Below are 14636 nucleotides of genomic sequence, written 5' to 3' on the forward strand. Positions count from 1 at the left end.
ATCCATGTCAATGAGACGACTCCCTTTGATTGCCACATAGGTTTTATCCTTATTGAAATTTGCGTCAAAGTGCTTGGCCAAGAGAGTAACTAGACCCCCATTTACAATATGAGCGGTGCCTTCCTTGCCACAATCAACATTAAGCCATCTTTCCATCAAAAGCCTTAGAGCATTGTAGGGCTTAGTGAATTCCCTTCCCACATTTAAGGCCGACTCAAGTAGAACACAATCGAGCTTTGTAAAGTGATTAGTGCCTTTTCTCGCTATTATAGTATTCCCGATGACCTTGTGCCACACTCTAATGCCCATATGGTGGACTAATAGAGCACGACAAGCATGAAAGCTCACAAATTTCTTCCCGGAAATCGCCTCCCAAAGAGGAACGGGGTCATACTTTTCGGGCATCTTGTGATAATATGGTGTATCACTAAGGCCTAATGCTTTACTCAAAACATCAAAGGTTATGCGCCTATTCACATTGGCAAGACGAAACTCAATGTATTCTCTAGTCTCTACCTTAGTCACTTTCAATGAACTTAAGAATTCCAAGGTAAGGGAGAGGTATGTCAATTCTCTTGTAGTAAAAAATTTTCCCAAACCCATGGCTTCAAAGAAGGCTTTTGTTTGTTCAAGGACACCCAATTTGTTCAAGGCATCTTCACAAATGAATTTGGTGGGCAAAATGGCTTTCTTAGCATACTTGGCAAATGTATCCCTATGGGAGTTATAAATGAAAAGTACTTCCGGATAGTTGGGTAATTGAGCGATTTCCGGAGTTGTTGTTGTTGTTGTTGTTGGTTCCAAGGGAGGATCTTGTTGTTGTTGAACTTCCAAGTTTGCATTAGAGACCACCATAGCCATTGAAGCTTTCTTTGCTTGAAGGCTTTGTTGCCTTTTTAAAAGTGTATTTGCCTTGAGTGCCTTTGTTGCTCCTTTTGTTCTTGCCATTGTTGATTATACCAAGAAAAGATTGAAAATCTTAAATTTCTAATTATACCCAAATCGATTTAAGATGAAAGGATTTGTCTTTGTATTACCAAAATCGACTCAAAGGTTGAAGATTTTGGTGCTTGGATTGATTATTGTTGCAAAAGGAGTAATTAATTGTTGTTGTAAGGAAGTTTGGATTTGATTTTGTTGAATTTCGTTGAGGAAATTTTGTTTTTGGTGATGGAGAGGATGAGGGTTTTGGGTTTTTGGGGTTTATGGGTAGTGTTTGAATGAATGAATGAATGAAATGAATGTGGGAAGGGGTATTAAAACACCCGAAAAATTCAAAATTGCAGGGGAAGACGAGCGGATTCCTGTCGGGACGCTCGGATTCTGCTCAAATTGGCTTCAGGAAAACTCGCCTAAAGACGAGCGTCTTTCAGTGAATACGAGCGCATTCTGCAATTTAGGACGAGCGGCTTTCCTTAAAGACGAGCGGATTCTCTTACAGGAACTTTGCTTAATCTGCATTGGCAAAAAGACGAGCGTCTTTCTACAAAGACGAGCGGCCAGTTTCAGACGAGCGTCTTCTCAGCTAGGACGCTCGGATTCTCTTACAGACCAAAATTTTTGATTTTGCAGCTCATTTGGACGGACGGATTCTTCCACAGACGCTCGGATTCCTATAATACGAGCGGATTACCCAGAAGCCGCTCGAATTCCACCTAGTCTACCCGGATTCAGGACCATCCGTGCACTTGCATATCTCGTGTCATTTTCATTCTTCAAATTCCGTGTTCTTCATTGTAGGGGCACTACAAAGGCATGAATAGCCTAGGCAATTGCTATCCCCACACTAAGTTAAAGCACTACACATCAATAAAATCATTAGTCCCTCCCTCACTTTTCGCAAAAATGATGAATATCTTGATCAAGGCACAAAAAAATCCAAAAATGACAAAAATTCAATGTAAGAATTAAAATGCAAGTTAGGGAGTTAGAAATATTTACAAATGGTGGTTTGGAGAGGACTCCACCAAAATCTCATTCTTAGTGAGATGTCATGGGGGCATGTTCAAGGTGTTGTTGATGTTACTCAACACCTTGAAGAAGTAGTCAAAAGCTTGTTCATTATCATGATAAAGATCCTCAATAGATCTTTGCACTTGTTGTCCTTCATGTTTGTCTTTATCGATAGCATTACCAATGTAGGGATTAAAAATCCCTTCAAACTCATCGTCCCAAAGACCACAAACTTCGTCTACTTGATCATTAAAAATCTCTTGAGTTGATAGAGACAACTCTCCTCCTTTCTTGTTTTGACCAATGAGGCCATCCTCTTCACTTATCATGGGTGAGGTTTTCAAGCTCTCTTTGTTACAATTCACTTGCTCTTTTGATGGAGCATCATCAACTTTCTTTTTCCATTGGAATTCCGACTTCTTCCTCTCATCCTTCCGGCTATAATGATCAACCATAAAACATGGTTCATGCAAACGGGTAGCTCTCATGGTCATGTCAAGATTGAAAGTTATGCTCTCATCCCCCACTTCTAGAGTGAGCTCTCCATGCTTCACATCTATCACCGCACCCGCGGCGTGCAAGAAAGGTCTACCTAGAATGATTGGAATATTGGAGTCTTCTTCCATGTCAACAATGACAAAGTCCACCTGGATGAAAAATTTCCCAACTCTTACGGGAACATCTTCCCATATCGCTAATGGTGTCTTCGTCGATCTATCGGCTAGTTGGAGTGTGATATTGGTACATTTAAGCTCTCCCATCCCTAACCTTTTACTTACCAAATACGGCATAACACTCACACTAGCCCCTAGATCACATAGGGCTTTGTTGATCGTTGTGTCGCCAATAGTACACGGTATTGAGAAGCTTCCCGGATCTTTAAGTTTCGGAGGTGAACTCCCTTGAAGGATTGCACTACTCACCTTAGTGAAGGCGATAGTTTCAAGCTTCCGGATCGAGTTCTTTTTCGTAAGGATGTCTTTCATGTACTTTGCATAGGCCGGCACGTGATTGATTAATTCCGTGAAAGGAATCGAGACTTCAAAATTCTTCACAATTTCCATAAATTTTCCGAGTTGGTAATCAAATTTGGGCTTAGCTTGACGACTTGGAAAAGGAAGTCTAATCACAATGGGTTCCTTCTCCTTGGCCTTGTCTTCACTTTTCTTTGAAACTTCTTCTTTTGATGGTTCTCCATCCTTGGAGTTTTGCACAACTTCTTCTTTCTCACTAGCTTCCACAACTTCATCCTCAACTTGCTTCTTTGGTGCTTCATACCTTGTACCACTCCACAAGTGAATGGCACTAACCGTTTCATGTATGGGGGGGATTACTTTGAGGTGGTAATTGCCCCTTTTGTCTTTGTGAGCTTGAAGATGCTAGTTGAGTCAATTGGGTTTCCAACATTTTGGTGTGGGCTAGGATGTTGTTGATGGTGATTTCCTTTGCTTGACTATCCTTTTGCATTTGAGTGAAAAACTCTTGTTGATTCTTTTGCATTTGGAGGACCGCTTTTTTAACATCAAAACCTTGGTCATTTTGTTGATTGTATGGAGTTTGGTTTTGGTAACCTTGGTTTTGGTTGTAAAAGGGTCTTTGATTTTCGTTTCTCATGGGAGGTGGGGTGTATGTTGGTTGAGGGTTTTGAACATTTTGGCTTTTGTATGAGAGATTTGGGTGGAATTTGGTGCTTTCATTGTAATAATTTGAATAAGGGGTACCACTCTTGTATGCTTGAAAAGCATTCACTTGTTCATTTGTTCCCCTACATTCACTTTGGTCATGTCCCAAAGTTCTACAATTCTCACATATCCCACTTGGGATTGATGAAGATGCCGTCATGGCATTAACATGAGGCTTTGGTGATTTTGAGGCTTCTTCAAGTCTAGCCATAGCTTTTTCGAACTTCAAATTGATGGTATCAATGTGAGCACTAAGTTGAGCACCCAATTGAGTAATAGAGTCCACTTCATGCTTTCCTCCTGTAGTAGCCTTGCGAGGTCTACTATATTGTGAATTATGGACCGCCATTTCCTCAATCTTGTTCCAAGTTTGATTATCGTCAACTTCAGTGAACATACCATTTGATCCCATGTTGAGAATGTTTCTTGAGTCTTCATAAAGACCATTCCAAAATTGTTGTACCAAGAACCACTCGCTAAGTCCATGATGAGGACATGAGCGACAAATTCCTTTGAATCGCTCCCAAGCTTCATACAAGGATTCTTCATCTCTTTGCTTAAAGCCCGTAATTTGAGCTCTTAGCATGTTAGTCTTTTCCGGTGGGTAGAACTTTTTGTAGAAAGCTAGAGCCAATTTCTTCCAAGAGTCAATTCCGAGAGTAGCCTTATCAAGGCCTTTCAACCATTGTTTTGCAGTGCCAATTAGAGAAAAAGGAAATAAGACCTATCGAATTTGGTCTTGAGTTATACCGGTTTGAGAAATCGCATCACAATAGTCACAAAAAGTCTATATGTGAGAGTGAGGGTCTTCACTAGGCATCCCCCCAAATTGGCTTCTTTCGACTAATTGGATAAATGCGGATTTGGCAATGAAATTTCCGGTTAAGTGTTGTGGTGTGGGAGTACCATTAGGTAGGTTCCCCTCGGTTGGTACGGAATGCGATGAAAATTTAGGCATTGTGGGTTGATTTTGTGTTGGATTTTGTGTTGGGTTCTCCTCACCTTCTCTTGGAAAAGGATTGACGAACTCAATAGCGTTTGGTTGAATATCTACAACCTCACCAATACCTCTCAAAGTTCTTCTAGCAAGTCTTCTATTGTTTGTCAAAGTCCTTTCAATTTCGTGATCAAAGGGTAACAAGTTACCTTGTGATCTTCTAGACATGCAAAATATCAAACAACTTGAATATAACTAGAACAAACCTTGAGGAGTTTTACTTCCCCAAGGCAAAGAAAGACACAACTAATAACAATCTAAGAAAATCTAAATCAAGTTAACACCGTCCCCCACAACGGCGCCATTTTTGGTGGAGCCCTCTTTGAGGTTTAGTTTTCGGTACTTGTCGTTAGGAGCACCTAGACCAAAACAATATTTATAGCTTCACTAATAACTCTACTATTAGTAAAGAGGCAAGTAAAGGTCGGATCCCAAGGGACGGGTATTGAAGTGAGATTTTCAACTGCAGTTAGCGGTGTCTAGGGGTGTCACAATTTGGGGTTGAATAGAAGATCACTAAACTAAATAGCAATGAAAATAAACAAGCAAGATGATTAAAAAGGGGTGTAAACAATTGATAAAAGGCACTAGGGTGTCATGGGGTCATAGAGGATTCATGGGAATTGATCATACAAACATATTCTCAAATTATAAGCAAGCAATTATTGTTGTGATGGATCGAGTTGGTTTATATCTTACAATCCTAGGAAAGTTTGGGTCCCGGAGCCGAATCAATTAGATTGTACAACACCTACAAGTCGACTTAATCTTCCCTACTCAACAATATGCATGGTCTAATGAGACTCGAGTTGGTTTATGTCTTACAAGTCTCATTGAAAAGATAGGTGATGGGTAAAAAATGCAAGGATTCATAGGCTCGCATTTCATCAAACATAACATCTGCATAAGTTGAGATCACAACAAGCAAGCAAATAAACTATGAAAACATATTAATTTAAGCATGAATCATCCCCCATGTCTGTTTCCCCTAAATACCCATTAACCCTAGCTAAGGAAACTACTCACTCATTATCATGTTGAACATGCTAGCAAGGTTGTCAATCATACCAACAAAGTAAAACATGATGAATAAATGAAGATAATTAACAATAATTAAAAAGGGATTAAGAGAATTATACCTACTAATGATTCCAATAATAAAGAAAAGAATAATAGAAGTACTTGATGATTGATTGGAAGGTTGTCAATCTCCCAATAATAACCCAAATAATCTTCAATTACCCAAAATGAAAGATGAACAAAAGAAAGATTAAGGAAATGAGATTTGTATTAAAACTTGATTAAAAGTTGATTACAAGATTAAAGAGAGATTAGAATGATATAAACTACACTAGAGATTGCTAAGAAGAACATGATTATCTAATTTAGACTAATGGGGTATTTATAGTGGGGATTAGGTACACAAATTAGGGTTTACTAAGGGTTTAAATGACGATTAAGTCCTTGAGGAATCGCTCCTCTCAGAAAAATATGCGAGTCTCCTTTTTGCTAGTCTTTCCCGAGGTATGCGCATCCTTCATAGAACAAGTAGAAGACGAAATAGTTGTCACACAATCCGAGCGTCCAGGGCACGGGACGAGCGGATTATGGGTCTTTTGGACGAACGGATTTGTGGGGTGGACGGGCGGATTGTGGTGGTTTTGGACGAGCGTCCCTCTGAGGAAGACGCTCGGATTCCTGGTCTTGGACGGGCGGATTGTGGGCAATCCGCTCGGATTCTTAATCAGCTTCTTTTCTTCTTCTTTTCTTCCTTCTTCTTCATAAAATCCTAAAGGATTTCGTTGGGGATGAAGGGATATTTTCTCATCATTGCCCATCTACTATAGTATGTACAAAGGCCTTCTAGTCTTGTCTTCTCTTTGATGCTTGGTCATTGAATTCAATCAATTTAGCTCCATTTTGCCATGAAAATACAAGGTTTGCACTCCTTTCTACCAAGGGATCAAAACCTCAAAGAATATGCAAAACAAAGGAATAAAGACAATAAATGACTCAAATATGCACTAAAAAGCATGGGAACAAGGCTAATTCGGGGACTAAATATGCTCAAATAATGGTCACATCAAATATCCCCAAACCGAACCTTTGCTCGTCCCGAGTAAAGAGGTGACAAAGACTAGGACTGTTATTTAAACTAACCTAATACCATAGCCGATATGAGACAATTAGCGGGTCTCACTCCGCCCCCTCAACTCACAACAAGACAACCATGAGGTAGGATGCCTTTGGTCGAGAACTCTTTGAGGTTTAGTTTTCGGTACTTGTCGTTAGGAGCACCTAGACCAAAACAATATTTATAGCTTCACAAACAACTCTACTATTAGTAAAGAGGCAAGTAAAAGTCGGATCCCAAGGGACGGGTATTGAAGTGAGATTTTGAACTGCAACTAGCGGTGTCTAGGGGTGTTACAATTTGGGGTTGAATAGAAGATCACTAAACTAAATAGCAATGAAAGTAAACAAGCAAGATGATTAAAAAGGGGTATAAACAATTGATAAAAGGCACTAGGGTATCATGGGGTCATAGGGGATTCATGGGAATTGATCATACAAACATATTCTCAAATTATAAGCAAGCAATTATTGTTGTGATGGATCGAGTTGGTTTATATCTTACAATCCTAGGAAAGTTTGGGTTCCGGAACCGAATCGATTAGATAGTACAACACCTACAAGTCGACTTAATCTTCCCTACTCAACTATATGCATGGTCTAATGAGACTCGAGTTGGTTAATGTCTTACAAGTCTCATTGAAAAGATAGGCGACAGGTAAAAAATGCAAGGATTTATAGGCTCGCATTTCATCAAACATAACATGTGCATAAGTTGAGATCACGACAAGCAAGCAAATAAACTATGAAAACATATTAATTTAAGCATGAATCATCCCCCATGTTAGTTTCCCCTAATTACCCATTAACCCTAGCTAAGGAAACTACTCACTCATTATCATGTTGAACATGCTAGCAAGGTTGTCAATCATACCAACAAAGTAAAACATGACGAATAAATGAAGATAATTAACAATAATTAAAAAGGGATTAAGAGAATTATACCTACTAATGATTCCAATAATAAAACAAAGAATAATAGAAGTACTTGATGATTGATTGGAGGGTTGTCAATCTCCCAATAATAACCCAAATAATCTTCAATTACCCAAAATGAAAGATGAACAAAAGAAAGATTAAGGAAATGAGATTTGTATTAAGACTTGATTAAAAGTTGGTTACAAGATTAAAGAGAGATTAGAATGATATAAACTACACTAGAGTTTGCTAAGAAGAACATGATTATCTAATTTAGACTAATGGGGTATTTTTAGTGGGGATTAGGTACACAAATTAGGGTTTACTAAGTGTTTAAATGACGATTAAGTCTTTGAGGAATTGCTCCTCTCAGAAAAATATGCGAGTCTCCTTTTTGTTAGTCTTTCTCGAGGTATGCGCATCCTTCATAGAACAAGTAGAAGACGAAATAGCTGTCACACAATCCGAGCATCCAGGGCACGGGACGAGCGGATTATGGGTCTTTTGGACGAGCGGATTTGTGGGGTGGACGGGCCGATTGTGGTGGTTTTGGACGAGCGTCCCTCTGAGGAAGACGCTCAGATTCCTTGTCTTGGACGGGCGGATTGTGGGCAATCCGCTCGGATTCTTGATCAGCTTCTTCCCTTCTTCTTTTTTTCCTTCTTCTTCATAAAATCCTTGAGGATTTCGTTGGGGATGCAGGGATCTTTTCTCATCATTGCCCATATACTATAGTATGTGCAAAGGCCTTCTAGTCTTGTCTTCTCTTTGATGCTTGGTCATTGAATTCAATCAATTTAGCTCGATTTTGCCATGAAAATGCAAGGGTTGCACTCCTTTCCTACCAAGGGATCAAAACCTCAAAGAATATGCAAAACAAAGGACTAAAGACAATAAATGACCCAAATATGCACTAAAAAGCATGCGAACAAGGCTAATTCGGGGACTAAATATGCTCAAATAATGGTCACATCAAATATCCCCAAACCGAACCTTTGCTCGTCCCGAGTAAAGAGGTGACAAAGACTAGGACCGTTACTTAAACTAACCTAATACCATAGCCGATATGAGACAATTAGCGGGTCTCACTCCGCCCCTTCAACTCACAACAAGACAATCATGAGGTAGAATGCCTTTGGTCGAGCCCTATTTGAGGTTTAGTTTTCGGTACTTGTCGTTAGGAGCACCTAGACCAAAACAATATTTATAGCTTCACAAACAACTCTACTATTAGTAAAGAGGCAAGTAAAGGTTGGATCCCAAGGGACGGGTATTGAAGTGAGATTTTCAACTGCAACTAGCGGTGTCTAGGGGTGTCACAATTTGGGGTTGAATAGAAGATCACTAAACTAAATAGCAATGAAAGTAAACAAGCAAGATGATTAAAAAGGGGTGTAAACAATTGATAAAAGGCACTATGGTGTCATGGGGTCATAGAGGATTCATGGGAATTGATCATACAAACATATTCTCAAATTATAAGCAAGCAATTATTGTTGTGATGGATCGAGTTGGTTTATATCTTACAATCCTAGGAAAGTTTGGGTCCCGGAGCAGAATCAATTAGATTGTACAACACCTACAAGTCGACATAATCTTCCCTACTCAACTATATGCATGGTCTAATGAGACTCGAGTTGGTTTATGTCTTACAAGTCTCATTGAAAAGCTAGGTGATGGGTAAAAAATTCAAGGATTCATAGGCTCGCATGTCATCAAACATAACATGTGCATAAGTTGAGATCACAACAAGCAAGCAAATAAACTATGAAAACATATTAATTTAAGCATGAATCATCCCCCATGTTGGTTTCCCCTAATTACCCATTAACCCTAGCTAAGGAAACTACTCACTCATTATCATGTTGAACATGCTAGCAAGGTTGTCAATCATACCAACAAAGTAAACATGATGAATAAATGAAGATAATTAACAATAATTAAAAAGAGATTAAGAGAATTATACCTACTAATGATTCCAATAATAAAGCAAAGAATAATAGAAGTACTTGATGATTGATTGGAAGGTTGTCAATCTCCCAATAATAACCCAAATAATCTTCAATTACCCAAAATGAAAGATGAACAAAAGAAAGATTAAGGAAATGAGATTTCTATTAAAACTTGATTAAAAGTTGATTACAAGATTAAAGAGAGATTAGAATGATATAAACTACACTAGAGATTGCTAAGAAGAACATGATTATCTAATTTAGACTAATGGGGTATTTATAGTGGGGATTAGGTACACAAATTAGGGTTTACTAAGGGTTTAAATGATGATTAAGTCCTTGAGGAATCGCTCCTCTCAGAAAAATATGCGAGTCTCCTTTTTGCTAGTCTTTCCCGAGGTATGCTCATCCTTCATAGAACAAGTAGAAGACGAAATAGCTGTCACACAATCCGAGCGTCCAGGGCACGGGACGAGCGAATTATGGGTCTTTTGGACGAGCGGATTTGTGGGGTGGACGGACGGATTGTGGTGGTTTTGGACGAGCGTCCCTCTGAGGAAGACGCTCGGATTCCTGATCTTGGACGGGCGGATTGCCCCGTATTCTTGACCAGCTTCTTCCCTTCTTCTTTTCTTCCTTCTTCTTCATAAAATCCTTGAGGATTTCGTTGGGGATGCACGGATATTTTCTCATAATTGCCCATCTACTATAGTATGTACAAAGGCCTTCTAGTCTTGTCTTCTCTTTGAAGCTTGGTCATTGCATTCAATCAATTTAGCTCCATTTTGCCATGAAAATGCAAGGTTTGCACTCCTTTCCTACCAAGGGATCAAAACCTCAAAGAATATGCTTAACAAAGGACTAAAGACATTAAATGACCCAAATATGCACTAAAAAGCATGGGAACAAGGCTAATTCGGGGACTAAATATGCTCAAATAATGGTCACATCAAACATTTAACAAACTATTACAGAACTAGCTTTTTAGAATACGTGGTTCCTCTATAATACTCTATATAGATTTATAAACATTTTAAAATAACTAATATGATATTATTATTATAAACAATATTAAAAAGATTGATTGTTTTGCCAAAAAATAAATATTAAAAATAAATGTCAATGGTTTATCCTGGACCGTTGTTGAATAAGTATAATTAACAACGGCTTTTAACAATCATTTTAGATTTATTTAATTAAATTGGGTTTTTCATTAGAATCACCACTATACATTTACTCATAAAATGTACCATAACAAAAGCATCAAGTTCTCATTATTCTTGTCGTCACCTCTACCGTCATCGTCGTCGTTATTCCTCATAGCTTATAAAAGGTGATCTCATTTTCATAGTCTGGTTTTCATTTGAATTAGTTTAAATGTGGCTCGAACTTGGATGATTGATGGTAAAAACGGTTATGCAGTTTATGATGATGGAATAGTTGAATTTTATAATTTTGTTCGTTAAAATTGTAAAGGCTCCTCACCAATCCCGTGCCCTTGTAATAAATGTGGTAATATTAGGTTTTTCCCTCGCCTAGACGTGAAAAACACTTAGAAAAGAATAGTTTCAGTCGAGATTATTGTCGTTTGATTTTCCATGGAGAATCAGAGGATGAATCTGATGTAGAAGTTAGTTAGATATAGGCGATGAGGAATCTAATGCAAAAGAAGTAAACAATCATTATTAATCTGAAGTTGGTTTAGATAATGGAGATTACCTGAATGTTATGTTTCTTGAAGATGATGGATCCGATGTTTTTATAGCTATCGGTGATGGGGATATAAATGCTGATGACTTATTTGAGAAGTTGAGTCAATCTGAAATGCCTTTATTTAATGGTTCTATGAAGTATACAAAATTGTCCGTTGTGGTGAAGTTATATAATTTGAAGGAGTCACATGGGTGGAGTGATAAGAGTTATACCGATCTTTTAGATTTGTTATGTGACATGCTTCCTGGCGGTAACGTTCTTCCCTGTTGGACATATGAGGCTAAAAAGATGATAAAAGAATTGGCATGGAATATGAGAAAATATATGCTTGTCCCAATGACTGCATATTGTACCACAAAGATTATAAGAAATTATCAAATTGTCTGTGCTGCTTTGTATGGCATTATAAGACTAAGGAAGGGATCCCAGCTAAGGTGTTGTGATATTTTCCAATGATACCAAGAATCATATGAAAGGTTCATATACCCCTATTAGACTCATCTAATTCATTTTTATAAATTACTCATAATTTATGTCATGTGTATCTAGTTGCATGCAAGATGATTTTATACAAAATAAGAAGAAAAACATGTTTCTCACATTATATGTGGGATGAAAATGGGCACAAGTGTAGGACTCCTTCCTACACTTAATCTTGAGCTCATAATATTAGATGATCCTCCAAGATCACTGAGTCTTCAAAGTAGAAGACCTCCTATTAGTTGCACCCAAGACTATCCCATAACACTAATAATATTATTAACTAGATAACATATATTAGTAACCCTTAAATTTAAATCAAATATTAGGATTATTACTACACTAGTAATAAATGAGGTTTATTAGTTTTTTGAACATTTTGCAAAAACAATTTATGTTATATGTACAGAGAGGTGGAGTTTTTTCTTATTCACATAAGAAAAATAAGAATGGGTATATATGAAAACTACACCACTAGAGTGTAAGGGGGCACCGGTTTTCTACTCATGGGGAAGGGTAATTTCTCTTCTCAAAACTCCTTTTGTTCTTATCCATAAGCAAGTTAGAGTAGGTCCTAGGGTTTTAAGGCATGCTTATGGTTTAATGATGATGTCCTAAGCATACAATAAACTAATGACAAAATCATCATTCACTAACCCCTAATCCAACCGGTTTTCATACATAAAATGGACCTCTATTTTATCTTTGTAATTTGTCATTTGTAATTTGGTAGGTCATGTTACATATAACATGTTATTTGATATTATAATGCATATTTAACAAATTAAATATCATTTTATATCAAATAAATTACATGTATCAAATTGACTAGTAATTCATAATTACATGCATATAAAATGGGTTATTTTAAGTCTAATCAATATAATCTACAATATTTTGCAATTATGATTAACTAATTACTCTTATCTCAAATGTTTCATAAACATTAATCAATTTTAGTAATATAACAAATTATTTACTAAATTGAATCTTATTTAATGAAATTACAATAAGATATATAATTCTCACTCATTTATAAAATTTGTTCTATTTATGGATTTCATTAATTTGTATCGACATACAATTAATTAACTTAATTATCAGTTAAGGGAATTGTCCTATATGTGTGACCTTAAGGGATCAACTGATCACCACCGTCAAATGACAGTAACGTCAAACTCTCGTCAGCCAATCGTTACCGATTAATATTGATCACTTGACAATATATTGAATCATCCCTTTTGTATTCTTGTTATGAGATTTATTATGTGATCGCACTATTGTTGAGGACACATACTCTAACAATCTCCCACTTGTCCGAGACAAGTGTGCGTCATCAATTCTCTTGTCCTATTACTATCTCCCCTTAGTGCAAGGTGTCTTGCAAGTCGTACTTGCATGTGATCATATCCAGAGTGGTTTCCTCGATCTGGAGAGTAACTGTTTGACCGGAATTATCTGCCATAGATACCTTTCGAGCGTGGCCACGCATTTTCAGTTCCCTACTACTCGAGTGGCCTTGAGATTTTAAATAACCCTGACAAGGAGTGGAGAATTCCTATCGCACTGTTCCCTTTGAATAGCCACAGCTCATCATGACCCAAAATATGCCCATTTGATCTCAGTTATGACAGTCGTAAAGCATAAATCAAAACCAATCCGAAACTGTACCAACTTAGGTGAACAGTCTCTAGTCAAAGAATAGACTCATAAGAATACTATAGTAGCCCTCACCATGACCAGGCTTTATAAAAATTACCAGAACTCTATAAGCGGTCACTACGCGACAGAGTGTCCCATACAGTCTGCCTATGTGATCGACTAGTCATCTCTTATGACTCTATGGCACTTGAATTTGTCATCAATCGCATCACACTTTAGTCACTTGGAGATGTCACCTCATATAAGCAACTAGGGGCCAATACTATGTTAATCCAGTTCACTTTATTAAGGTTCAACATTGTCTCGACAACCTATTTGGAAAAACAAAGCATTAAAGAAAAGAGGTTTGTATAAAACTCAAACGATGAATGTATTATCACATATGTAAAATTGATAAAATATCAATTACTACATAATTTATAATTCATTTTTAATCTTGTATATAGTTGATCATCTCAATTCAATTGAAATGGCATGACTTACCATGCTAAGCCTATGAGAAGGCTTTGGTTAGTAAGTCTTAGCAACACTTTGCACTTTCCTAACCTTACTATATACTTTTTCCCTTTGTTATGTATAATCTTTATTATAAAAATTTTGAGTAGGTGTCTAGATCCAATCTAGACATAGGCTCTCTTGCCTTAGAATAGCTCCCACTGTCCTTACAGTGAGTAGGGATAGGACCTTCGACTATTGGAACGAACTGCCATAGTTCCTCCAATTCACAAAACCTAATCCTAATATCATCCCCTCCTTCTTGCATATCTCATTACTGCAAGTGTACTCAATTTCCGTTGTGTATATCTCATTGTTCAACTGGCTAGGACGTTTCTAGCAGATATCCTCCTTAAATAATATAGCCAAGATGGTTGTCTAACCATCCTTATGTGTTTAGAATATGATTTTTGTGTACCTCCTTGCACATAAATCCATCTCATTTCTAAATGCTTAGCTTCATATCTTTAGTACTTCTTGAGTATTAACTAATGAACTATGTAACTATATAGAGACTTCTCTCAAAGATTCGATTTGTAACATCTCGTCATACTCCAAGTATACGAGGTTTAGAATGGTAATACATCTTAGCGTAATGAATTAATCCCGCAGCGGAAGCAAATGGATTCCAATTTCTTCATGTTCAATACT

At 37.4% G+C, this 14636-nt stretch overlaps 1 non-coding gene across 1 annotated transcript; it reads left to right on the forward strand.

The window, feature by feature from the left end:
• The first annotated feature begins 4114 nt into the window (after positions 1–4114).
• On the forward strand, positions 4115–4221 carry LOC141645501 (small nucleolar RNA R71). The gene has a single exon (XR_012544982.1). It is a non-coding gene; the product is annotated as a small nucleolar RNA R71 (small nucleolar RNA).
• Positions 4222–14636: the final 10415 nt, after the last annotated feature.

The sequence above is a fragment of the Silene latifolia genome, chromosome 2 (genome assembly GCF_048544455.1).
Source record: "Silene latifolia isolate original U9 population chromosome 2, ASM4854445v1, whole genome shotgun sequence".
In the NCBI taxonomy this organism is placed as follows: Eukaryota; Viridiplantae; Streptophyta; class Magnoliopsida; order Caryophyllales; family Caryophyllaceae; genus Silene; species Silene latifolia.